This window comes from Nipponia nippon, unplaced genomic scaffold (genome assembly GCF_047370975.1).
Source record: "Nipponia nippon isolate SJK-2023a ecotype South Korea unplaced genomic scaffold, ASM4737097v1 scaffold_37, whole genome shotgun sequence".
Lineage (NCBI taxonomy): Eukaryota > Metazoa > Chordata > Aves > Pelecaniformes > Threskiornithidae > Nipponia > Nipponia nippon.
The window spans coordinates 2345856-2357969 of record NW_028262355.1 but is presented as its reverse complement, the minus strand read 5'-3'; the positions used below and the strand labels follow the sequence as shown (position 1 = coordinate 2357969).

Genomic DNA, 12114 nt, shown 5'->3' with positions numbered 1-12114 from the left:
CGGCTCAAGAAGGCACTAGCAACAAAATAGACGCTGGAGAATTGCTGAGCACAAACAAGGCAGCTGCATCTAATGAAGATGCAGGAAATGAATGATTCGGGGTGCTGTGACCATCCTTGCCCACCGGCTGGAAGCCCGTGCACCACACACACAGAGCAGAAGGAGCCCGTGCTGTACACGCAGGCGAGGACGCGTCCTGAGATCATTTAAGTGGAGCCCGGGTCGCTCTCTCGTTGCGGGCAGCTGCCCCAGCCCGCAGGGAGCAGGCTGGGGCCATGGCTCAGCCCGCGCTGCACCAGCCGGGGCGAGCGGGGGCTCCCGCCCTGCCCGGAGGACAGGGAGATGATGCTCTTTGTGGTTACGGGCAGGAGGGAGTTGGCGTCTTTTAAGGGGAAAAATAAATGTCTTTCCCACTCAATTAAATGTAACTTAAGGCATTGGAAAAGAAAATGGGCTTCCATTTATGGCTTCAGGATGGCAGGAGGGCAAGCATTTGATAACAAAATCATGCCGGAAGCCCATTTGAGCAGAGAGAGAGTTGTTTGTTTAGCATATCGATCGACTTTTATCGTGCAAGTAATTAACACGCATTACTCAAACTCCACATTTTTCTAAAGCAAACTACTTCATACGATATTTTCAAGTGACGCATGTTAGTGGCTGGCAGCACAAGCGAAGAGGAGGAGGAAAATAGCAGCGGTGAGAAGAGCTGCAAGGCAGGCAGGGCAGCAGCAAGGGCACGCCGAGGTGGGGCTCCACCCCGAGCGGTGGCCGTCCTTTAGGATACTTGCCCCTCATAAGACAGAGGCACAGGCGTGCACGGGCGTGCGAGGGGTGATTTCCTTCTCCCCAGGGCCGTGGGCGCACACCCGGGGAGCGGCTGGTGGCTGGCCGGCAGGGATAACGGCTCAGCCATCGCCAAAGCTGAGAGCAATCCTCCGTGGCAGAAGCTGCCCTTCACCCTGCGCGATGTGAAGGACGGCCCCGGTCACGCCGTACTTGATGTCTGATGCTCGTTCGAAGCCCAGCCCGTGCCTGCCTGCATCCCCCGAGCGCTGTCTGTTCCCCTGCCTGTTCCCTGCCCGCTCGGACGGACAGCGGGAGCAGCCAAATCCGCTGCCAGCCGCCCGGAGAAGGGCGATCTTTCAACTTCATAAAGCAAAACCCAGGCAGGTCGCCCCAAATCCCCCACGCCGCAGCAGCAGCTGTGAAGAGTGGGTTTAAGCCGTTTAAAAATCCATCTCCCGGCTCATTATTATGCAGACCAATTTTTCATTCATCGGGAATCTACGGCAGCATTTTAATGTGAGAAGCTCCCTACTCTGTTTCTCTTCCCCTGAAGAAAAATAGCTTAATTTCTCCAGTTTGATAGATTTTCCTGATCCTTCAAAAGGTAGAAAAAGACTCTTGAAAATCGGTCGTTGAACTATCCACAGGCATTTTATAATGGCCGTAAATAGGTCTATACTGAATAGCTCTCCAGGCATCAACTTGAATGGTGTCCTTGACACTGTTATTATTATCCCCACTGAAAAAAAAAAAGAAAAGAAAAAAAGAAAAAGAAAGTCTGGGAGCCTCTTCACACCGCAGTTTGTATGCCTCTGTGTCGCGAGAAGGCTGGAAGAGCTAAATTCCCCTCGCCGTATATATGCCCCCAGAGATGGGCGATCCGTGCCATTTTTCACTTCCCAGAATTGTCATAAATTTCATGGAATTTCATGCATAAAAAAATCAATGCACATGAGAAATTTTGCAAACTCTGGAGCAGATGAAGTGTAAGAAGAAGTTTGGGGTAATTTATTTTCTGTCTTTTGCCCCTTTGTCCCTTTCCAGTTGTCCATCTAAATTCCCAGTTAGTTTCCATTGGAGAATACATTTTTATAACTTCTCGCGCTGTTTTGTCACGTTGCTCTTTGCTGATGAACAGCTACTGAACTCCAGCATCGGGGTGGTTTTTCTTCAGGGTGACCATTTTATAGCATTACAAGACATCACCACATTCAGCAGCTGCAAGAGGTTTTTCTGTTGTAAAACCCATTTTGGCCCTCCACCACACCATCTTCAACCTTCTCCCCTAAACCTGTCCTTTTAACCTTAGATCTCGTGGGATTAAGTCTTATGTCATAAAAGACATTGTGGAAAAGCTTGAGGTTAATCAGTAAGAGCTATTTTCTCAGAATAAATAAGGTGCTTTCATTTCTTGAAAGCCACTCTGATTTTTCCAGCCCACTCATAAGGCAAAAATAGCGTGCCCTAAAAATGTCACCGTGCGTGTATAGATTTCTCTCTATTGAAAACAAGCTCAGCGATCAGCTCCTTCTCTCCCGGAGCAGCCCCGAAACCCTTCCCAGCTCGTCCTCCTGAGTGCGGAGCGAGGGGGGCCGGGACCCTGTGGCCCCCGGGTGGGAACCTCCGGAGCCCTGGAGCCGGACACGGACAGGCACCGCGATCCCGGCCCGACCGTCACGCCTCCAACAGGAGGAGAGGGTGCTCGGGTGGGATTACCTGCCGTCAGATTTTTGCAGAATATATTTACCTAGGGCAGAAAATAGGTTATAAATAGAAAATACAGGGTAAGGTAAGGCTGCAGATATCTGCATAGGTTGGTGCATAGTTGAAGTGTAGTTAAAACAAGGCTAAAGTTGCAAAGACATAGCATCGCCCATGGACGTTTACACATTTAGCAGACAGAAGTAGTTTCTCTAAGATTTGAAAGCCAGGAAATCCAGAAGTTAGCTGAAGCCTGCAGAAGTGACCTGGGGGTCGGGGTTGGTGGCTGCAGCTCCCGTTTCCCTGCACTGGGCTCAGCTCAGCTCAGCTCAGCTCAGCCCAGCTCAGCCGTGCAGCGATGCTCTGCCAGGGCGTGGGATGTGCCCCCGGGCTGAAAGTCCTGATCCCGTCCAATGTATCTACTGAAAGCTGGGGAGTTGTGGGGGGTGCCGGTGCCTGAGCTGTGGCAGTGCCGCTCTGCAGGGCAGGCGCGGGGCAAAACCCCGCCGTGCGCCAGCGGCACAGGCGCCCCGGGCAGACTGCGCCCTCGCTGAACGCCGGACACGGGCACGTACCCAAAGCGCCTACCTGCTCCTTAGATTCAGCGCCGAGAAGACTGTCGCTGCGGGTTGCCCCTCTCAGAAGCACCAGGCAAAGCTGGGAAAAGCAGACACAAAACCAGCTCAGTTCACAACACCGCACACCCTTGGGCTCCCTCTTCACCCCAGAACCCTCCCCGCATCCTTCGTCTCCCCCGTCCTCCCCGCACGCCTGCCCCAGGAGCCGTCCCTCGGCTGTCACCATCTCCCATCCTCCCCCACGCTTCCCAATGTCCGAGGAACGAGTGGCCGCAGAAACCGAGGAACGAGTGGCCACAAAATCCGCAGCTGGTTCTGTGGCGGGGTTTGCTGCCACTGCATTGGACTGCAGAGCGGCTTTTGGCAAAGACTTCTGGCTTGCGGACTTCCCCCTGGTATTCACACGCAGGGACCTCAGGCTGAGGACTTCAGGGATTTATCTTAAAAACATGGGAAACAAATGAAACGTGCCAGCGAGCTGCCGCCAAGAGCCCCTAACCCATGATTTCACTTGCGCTGGGGGTCTGCTCGGTGCCTGCCTTCACCTGCAGCACGCCTTCTCCTCTTCCCAGACATTATGAGCTGTGAAACAAAGCCGTGACTTACATTTATTCATTGGAGAATGAAGAGCAAGGCAGCTTTCTCTGGATTAATTTTGTGTATCATTTTTTCCCCTCTCTCTCTCTCATGTTTTAGCATTGGCCAAATGCTAAATTTAAATGCAATGAAGAGGCCCAGCGCCTCTGCCCCAGTTTCAGCGGGAGCAACGAGCCCAGCTGCGGCTGCTGGCTCTGAAAGGCAACGGTGCTGCAGCGTGCGGGGGCTTCGGTGCCCTCATATTTTTCCATGCGAACCGTTTAGAAACAAAACAAGATAGCAAACACAAATCAATTCAATTGTCCTAGAATATGACAGGTTGACTTGCGACCTGTCTCATCTGGTACATGACAACGTTGTTTGCATCCTATTAAAGCGGATGACTTGTGCACTATTTATACAGAGCAGAGGTTCCTCTTGGTGACAGCTTTTGAATCATGGCGCTTTCTTCATCATACAATTCACCACCAAACCCCTCCGCCAATTGACATTGTAACACGGGTATCACCACGCAGAGCAGTTTATCCTTCAGCACCAGCAATGCCAGGGGGATTTTTTTATACCCTTTGCTCTCCCCGGTCTGCAGCGTTGCACCGTTCCAGGCACTTCATTGCTCTCCGGCGCAGGCTGCGTATTGCTGGTGCCTTCTGCTAGCCATGGCCTGCTCTGGCAGGCCTCTTCGCAAAGTTTACAGGAGTGCCCCAGAAGATGTAATATTTAATCTAACATCCCTGTGAGTCTTTTATAATCGTTAGGTCCGAGCAGCGTGTCCGGAGCAGGGTCAGTGCCTCCAGCTCTTCTCTCGGGGCACTGTGCACAGCTTGGATGCCACCCTGGCACGCAAACACCGGGGAAGAAACCGATTCATGCACAAGGACTGCATGGCACAGGGTGACAGCTGAGGGTGCAAGGACATTTTGCACCTGAGAGCTCACATTTACACCCGTGTGGCACACTAAACTCCGCTGTAGCTCTGGGTGCAGGCTGCAGCTCCACCTGCGTCTGCGCTGGGACCGTCCCCTACCCCGAGGAGCAGGAGGTGCCCACCTGGAAAAACTGCTGAGCAGAGGAGCTGGCCATGCCCAGCCCTCTGCCACGGCCAAAGCAAAACTGCTGAGAGGCACAGTCCTGCTGCAAGGCTGAAATCATAGATTCATAAATAATGAAGCTTGGCAGGGATTTCTGGAGGTCTCCGGCCCAACTGCTGGCTCAAAGCAGGGCTGGCTTAGACCTGGCAACGCCCCCGGCCACCCAGGGGTGACCCTGCTGTCTGCTGGCCGAAAGCTGATGAGACGCTCGTCCCCTGGCCCCAACGCTCGTCCCCTGGCCCCGGGCGATAGCGGGGGTGCTCCCCAGGCAGGACCAGCACCGGGGGTTCAGCCTTCTCCCGGGGAGGGCTGAGGCTGCGGCGCACCGACCGCCCTCTCCCACCGCTTCCATGGGGCCAGGCCCCCCCACCCTCTGCACGTGCACATGCCCAGCGCCTGCAAAGCTTGAGATTCCTCCTGCTGGGAAATGCATAAGCAGGCGATGTGCACAGCTAGCTGCCCTACATCTAACACCCTAAATACAGCTGTAGGGCAGATGCATCGAAATTCATGCATGCTCTACTTTGCTAATTTGCAGTTCAAAATCGATATTTTTTAATTTGCTTTATTTATTTTTTAATCTCAGATTCTGTTAGAAACTTCTGAATTTTCCTCAGTTAGACAAGGTCAGATCTGAAAAGCGTTCCTGCCTCCTTTGCTCTTCTGGTTCTTGTCCCTGAACCTCCCCGTGGATTGTCATCCTAGGCTGCACCGCGAGGTTAGCAAAGCCGAACAAATAATTCCTAATCACTGATTATCTGGCAAATTTTGACTGCTCCTGTCTTCAGACTGCTCCTGCCCAGGATTCGGACTCCCTCTCCCACCTATAACAGTAAGCAGGCGGTAACACGTGCTAGTTAATAGAGCTGTGCCAGACGTATGGTAATTAGGTTAAAACTATTTCATTTTTTTGGATGCCTTCACTATGTGGTAGCCAAGCCTGGGGGCTGCTCCACACCACCTACCCTTCCTGCGGAGTGGGCAAAAAGAAATAAATCTGGATTCTACCTCATGCTCTGGATTTTAGAATGAGTAAAAGCAGCCCAGCCCGGGGGTGGACCCGGTCCCCCGCTGCGAGCAGAGGAGTGCACCGAGCAAGGCAGGGCATGGTGACGTTACAGCCGTCCTGGGTCGCAGCGGTGGCCCTGGCCGTTCATGAGAGGAGTGGAGCACCAGCATAGCCAACGTTTGACTCTGCCTGTAAGCCTTGGGGAACACCTTCTCCTGACACTGCACTGCCCTTGGGCCGCAGCTGAGGGCAGGTTCTGCTCTTTCTCCTGGCAGTGGTGGTGCGTACAGACCAGTGCACCCCAGCGCACCCCAGTGCACCCGCTGTGTTCGTTCTGGCGCTCCGGGTACCAACCCTCCTGCAGCCTCCGGCTCAGGGCAGGGGTTTCCCACGGGCAGGAGCGTGGGGCCGTCGGGCCCTTGGCGCAGCTCCGTGCCTTGCTGAGGGTTTCCCCGCTGTTCCCGTGTTCCTCCATGACGATCCTCCCCCAGGAGAGTGCCTCTGGCCGAGGTTTTGGCTTGCTTTGCAGCAGGTGCGTTTCTCTTGGGTCTCATGCTGATTTTTATTCCAAAACATGAAGTTTCCTATTTTCCTTCTTGAATTAGTTCAAATTCTCCTTTAGCTGGAGTCACCCCCGTGAGGTGAGAGCTCTCTCTCTCCCTCCACCCCTGTGGCTTTTCCTTTCCTGACAACGCTGCTGCTCCTACCAACACACAGGCTTGCGCGTCTGTGTCCCAGTTGAAATGAACGCGTGATCCCTTCCCTTCCAGAGGGACGTTCCAGTTGGTCTGCTGCTGCGGCCGTGTTCAGCAGCAAATCCTCCTGGCTTTAACTGCTGTAACATCATTTTTTCTATTGCAAGATGCTCACGGACCTTTACAAAGCGCTCCCTGCATCTTTCCTCCCATGGCACGCTCTCCTGACTCACCCTGGTCGTCATGGTGTGTGCCAATCCCTGCGCTGCTCTTTCTCAGCTCTGATCCCAAGCCTTGTCTGTTTTTCAGCTCTGTTGGATCTTTAGCTGCTTCTTTCTCCCAGCCAAGTTTTGTTTGGTTTTGTTTTGGTTTAACTCCTGGTCCCGCTAATCACTGTGGACCTGGGGCCCTCGGAAGCCCCTGTTACCCCCTGCCCACTCCGTCCCTCCAGCTGTCCTTAGCTCTGTACTTCTTTTGCCTTTTGCCCTCCGCAGGACAGCTGTGGCTCATATTTGTCTCAGATATTTCCTCTCACGCTGCTCTGACATCTCCTCGGTGGTTAATCACACACAGGGATTCTCCGGACTGCGGTTTCCACCCTGCGTGCTACGGCCGTAAGCAGAGATGCTGAAGGACAAGCAGTTCTCCTGGCCCCCCGTGTGCAGAGCACCTCATTTAAATGAATCACAACTCAGATTTGTGGCTACCCCACCACAAATTACAGATTTTCCATGGACAAGTTCAAAAACCTTAACTAGCAGAACCATGACAGAAACCGAACAGCGGCACAGAGACGGAGGGCCGGAGGCTGTCCCGGCGGCGGACCCGGCCCCCGGCTGGCTCCGTCGCCCCGCAAGTGCCCGCCAGCTGGAGGGCACGGAGCGGGCACGTATCCTCGTCTGGGCTTAGCAGCATTATTTTCTGCCTCAGCCTCTTCAACTTGCCTATTTTAAAAGGTGGATGTTTTCACACGGCTGGAATCGCATGTTTTACCTCAGGCCCATCTCTGCTGGCGTCGTTAGGGTCTTCATTATGTCTGTCTCGGGCGATGAGACATCTCCCAAGCCAACAGCACAGCTGCCTCTGTTCCCCGAGGGCATGCATCTGGCAAAGGTTCACCGCGAGGGATGCAGGAAAGCAGCAAAGCTCATCGATAGCCCCAGAACTTCTTTTGCCCAAAAAGTTGGGCTTTTTTTCCTCTAGAAAAAGCAAATTCAGCTTTACTTTGCAGAAATACAACTAAGTTAAAATGTAACTGTGAAATGCCTGGTATCTAAAGCAGAACCTGGCCTGGAGCAAGGTGAGTGAGACCCAGGCCAGGGAGCTGGCAGCAAAGCGGGCAACCCCCAGCGCTGCCCCTGCGATCCGCTGTTTCATCCCTCTCCCCATCCTCTGGGATCCACTCAATCCCTCCACACCCCCTGGGATCCTCTTGGTCCCTCTGCACCCTCTGGGATCCACTCAATCCCCTGCAGCACGTCCACCACCAGCTTATTCAGGCGATGGCTTCACACGCCTGACAAATTAAAGCTGCTTGATACCGTGCCGGCTTGGCAGAGCAGACGCCCTTCCCGTCAGCAACAGCCGCTAATCGCTCCCGGTTCGTTAGGGAGTGACAGCCTCCCTCCCCTCACGTCGCATCCCTCCCCAGGGGCTCTGGTGCCGCCTTTCCTGGAAGTTTTTCCTCCCCGACCCCTGCATTTTTGCGTCAACCCGTAATTGATACCAGGGTGCGATTTGTTGCCTGGAGGTGCCCTGCCAGTGGGGAAACTGAGCTGGGCTTTGGTGTGCACACATTTTGGTCAGCCCGAGTGATGGACCGCATCCTGCCTGATACCAGAAACCACCCACATAAACCTCCCACCGCCTTCGCTTTATATACGTGGGTAATACGTACGTGCATATGTTTGTATAGAAACCTGCCTGCGGTGTGCTCGTTATTCACGGACTGATATAAACGATGAGGCTCGGGAACTGGAAATGCTTCACCCCGAGACGCACAAGTCGAGCCGGCAGCCAGGGAGCCGTGGGCGCGTGGCCGAGGTCAGCAGAGCCTGCGACGTGCCTGAGGGACGCTGCCTGGTTGCTGTTCGGCCTCCGTGGTTCACGTGCTCGGGGCAGAGAGCCCGTGCCGAGTCCCAGCCCACCCTGGGGATGCAGAGCCGGCGCTGGGGGGAGAAGGGCTTTGGCACAGGGCACGGTGTCCCAGCGCGGCACCGGGGCTGGCACGGCAGGTGCTGGGGAGGGCACCGGGCAGAGGGGACGCTGCTGCCGGCCAGAGCATCAGCACGGGGAGTGCCAGTGGCCATTCCTCGCTCTGCGAGGCCTCAGGGAGGTCAGCTGATAGCAGGCTGTAAGCAAACAAGAAGAAACACGTTTTTCACCCTGTGCCTAACAAAACCTTGAATATCACTTCCAGTGGATGCTGCGACAGCTTAAAATGGGCTTAAAAAGGGCTCGGACACACAGCTGGCTGGGGCTGCTCACCACGACACCGCAGTCCCACCAGCCCCACTCCGGGGCAGCTGCCCATCGGCACTGCTCTCCTGCGGGGAGCCCCGTCCCTGCAGCCCCTCCTCGCGCGGTCCTTGCCCCCTCTCAGATGTGCGTTAGGACACGTGGCTGTGGCTGGCATTGCCCCCACCGTCACCTTGGAAGGTGGCCCTGGGACAAGTCCCCATCCGCGGCACGCTGCCGCCACTGTCATGCCTGCCAAAGCCCCGGGGCCTCACCGAGCGGAGCAGACAGCATTTGGTCAGGGGAGTTTAAGCCCAGCAGGATTTAGATTAACCCAGAAAGAGGAGTGGTCAAATTGAGAGCACTAAATTGGGACATTTAGCTGCAAATTACAAACTAAAAACTGTCTAACTGAGGCACTCGTCTGAAGGCAAAAACCTCCACATTTGGCAAACCAGCCCCTCTCCGTCAGCACCCCGCGGCAGCCCGGGGCGGGGGACATACACAGGGAGCTGCGGCTGCTGGGGGGTTTCGGCAGGCACGGCCCCGGTGCCGGCACTGGGCTTCGATCAGCTCTGCCTTGGTGCGGCACAGTGCCCAGCCAGCCCGCGGCTCGGAAACGCACGTGGCCGCAGCCTGGCCGCCCTCGGCAGGGACACGGGCTTCCAGAGCAGTGACCTGCCGCCAGGATTACAACACGCTGGGAGGACGGGCACAGGAGCCGGGCACGCTGATGGGAGCCGCGGTCTGGCCTTTTCATAGCAACATTCCTTCTCCCAAGCTCTCCGAGCAAAGCGCCTGTCCCCGGCAGCTGGGGCGAGCCCCCAGGCACGGTCCCCGGGGCTGGCAGGGAGCATCGCCCCGCAGCAGCATCGCCCTGCAGCAGCGTCGCATCGCCCCGCAGCAGCATCGCATCGCCCCGCCTCGCGCCGCCAGCACCCAGCACATCCAGCCCAGCACGGGCGGCAGGGCGGCTGGGTCTGACAAAAAGCAAATAAAGCAAATACGGCTTTCGAATGCCAGTTTTACTGCTGGTTGTTCTTTTTTTTTCCAAATTTGGGCCCAGATTTTGCAGCTACCTATTTTATATATGGCTGGGAACTGAATATTCAGCTGTGTCAATCCTCTGCCTTGCTGGGAAGCCTAATATCCCAAAATAAAAATCTATCTTTAATACCCTAAGCGCATCCAATAGTTACATAATTCACATCTATTAGCTAAGTACGGTAATGAGTGCTCTGCATTTTTAAAACATCAGTTAATTGTCTCCCTCCTCCCTGGCAGCACAGCAGAACAGACAGAAAAGGCACGAAATGAATCCCACAAAACCACATCTGACAGGCTTAAAAATCTATTTTTCTACAAGGAAATATGGGAAGGATGGCTGATTAATGAAAGACTATGAAGAAAAGGTTTTATCCAGCAGATTAATTTCAACGTGTGTTTAAATCCTTAGCGGAGTGGGATAAGACGCTCGGAGGCGAAGCGGTGGGGGCTGCCAGGGGCTGAAGGGCGGCCGCCCTGCCCGGCTCCGGAGGGAAACCTGCGGGGGGAAGCCCATAAACGGGGTGGGAAGATAAAAACCATCTCTTGTCAAAACATTGGATTCCTTTGAGAGGTCTAGGAAGGAGGCCCAGTAAATTTGAGCCATGCTGCAATGTATTTGTCTTTGGATTTTTTTTGTAGACACCTTTTGTTTTGCAGCTCACCTTCCCCAGCAACGCGTGGCTTCCCAAACCAGCCGTGCTCCGCATCCAGGGGCTCTTCTCTGCGCCCTCCCCAGCAGCATCCCTGGCCGCGAGTCCCTGCCTCTCCCGGGGCACGCGCCCCACGGCAGCCAGCCCCGCTGCTCCCCGACGCCTGCTTGCGACAAGCCCCGCGCGAGGCTGGACGAGAGCGCGGCCCTGAGCGGGGCGAGGGGTCCCTGCCCGGAGCAGCGTCCACGCCGGGGGATTGCAGCGGGGACGGAGCTCAGCCCCGTGGCGTCCCAGCGCGGCACAGCCCGCGAACGGCTATCGCATCGCCGGAGAGCTCATGGCCACCGTGGCTAATCCCTGAGGATGCCGCCGTCTCCGAGAGCTCAGCCCGCAGCACCGATGCTCCTTTGGGGGGATTTTTTTCTTTTTTCCCTGTGGGAAGAGGTCTGTTAGGTTGAAGGGTGGCGATGCTGGGGACGGTGGAGGGTCGGGGTGTTTAGGGCAGAAAGGGATTGCCATCCCCTCCTCGGCGGCTGGCTGCTGGCCTTTGTCCTTCACAGGTGCAGTGCTGCGGTGGCAGTTCTAAGCGGTTTGGGTGGAATTTGTATGAATTCTTAATTTTAAGCATAGTATTGATTTACCTGGAAAATCCAGTAAGCATAACTAGCAAAATTTTAACTTTTTAGAGTCAACCCCTGTTCTGATTAATGCTGACTCTGTTTTACAAAAAGAGAAATATTGTTAACATCCGCATGTGTTTTCCCCTGCAGACACAAATAACGAGGGCAGGAGAATGAATCTGGCATATATGGAGGGCAATCATTTAAAGCTTTCATGTTTAGGGAGCAATTAATTATCCAAACCTCCAGTTTTGGCGAAGAAGATATTTAATCTCTTTTAATCCCTTGTGACTCAGACCTCTGACCTGAAAACCATGACCTTCGGCATCCCACGCTGCCTCCCTTGGGACAGAACTGAACGTAGGACCGTTGTTTTGGAAACAATCCTTCTGTAAATCCCAGGAAGCCTTGCCCAGGAAAGCTTTGCTGTCGGCTGCCTCACGAGATGGGCTCTTAAAAATAGCACATGGAAGCGAGGGGCTTACAGCATCGCGGATCCCGCCCAGTGCCGGGGCCCTCGCGCCTGGGATCCGCCCGGCACGCGCAGGGCTGGGGGTTTGCTCTTTTAGTTATCGGTCATCAAACCCGGAGCAATGGCAGGATTTGGCGCTGCATACACCTTGCTCGTGGCGTATTATCAGCTGCATTGACATCAATTCTAATGACTTGTACCGTTCCTCACCTACATAATTCAAAGCTGACATTACCTTGTGCAAAATAAACCTGGCTACACTCGAGCGGGGGCTGCATTTCCTAGCATGGCCCTTTCCTTGCCGTCTGCTCATTTAGCTAAAGAGCTAGGGCAGGGGCTTTTATCTGTTGTTGTGTGAAAACGGACTTTGATGAATGATTGTAAAAGCTCTGGGAAGAAAACCCCAACATA

General features: G+C 54.7%; 1 long non-coding RNA gene across 1 annotated transcript; it reads right to left on the bottom strand.

Annotated features, from left to right (window-relative positions):
• Window positions 1-7554: 7554 nt before the first annotated feature.
• On the bottom strand, window positions 7555-10749 carry LOC148053781 (uncharacterized). Its single transcript, XR_015707901.1, has 3 exons — window positions 10624-10749; window positions 8355-8808; window positions 7555-7656 (listed from the first exon to the last, which is right to left on the bottom strand). It is a non-coding gene; the product is annotated as an uncharacterized LOC148053781 (long non-coding RNA).
• Between the last annotated feature and the right edge of the window lie 1365 nt (window positions 10750-12114).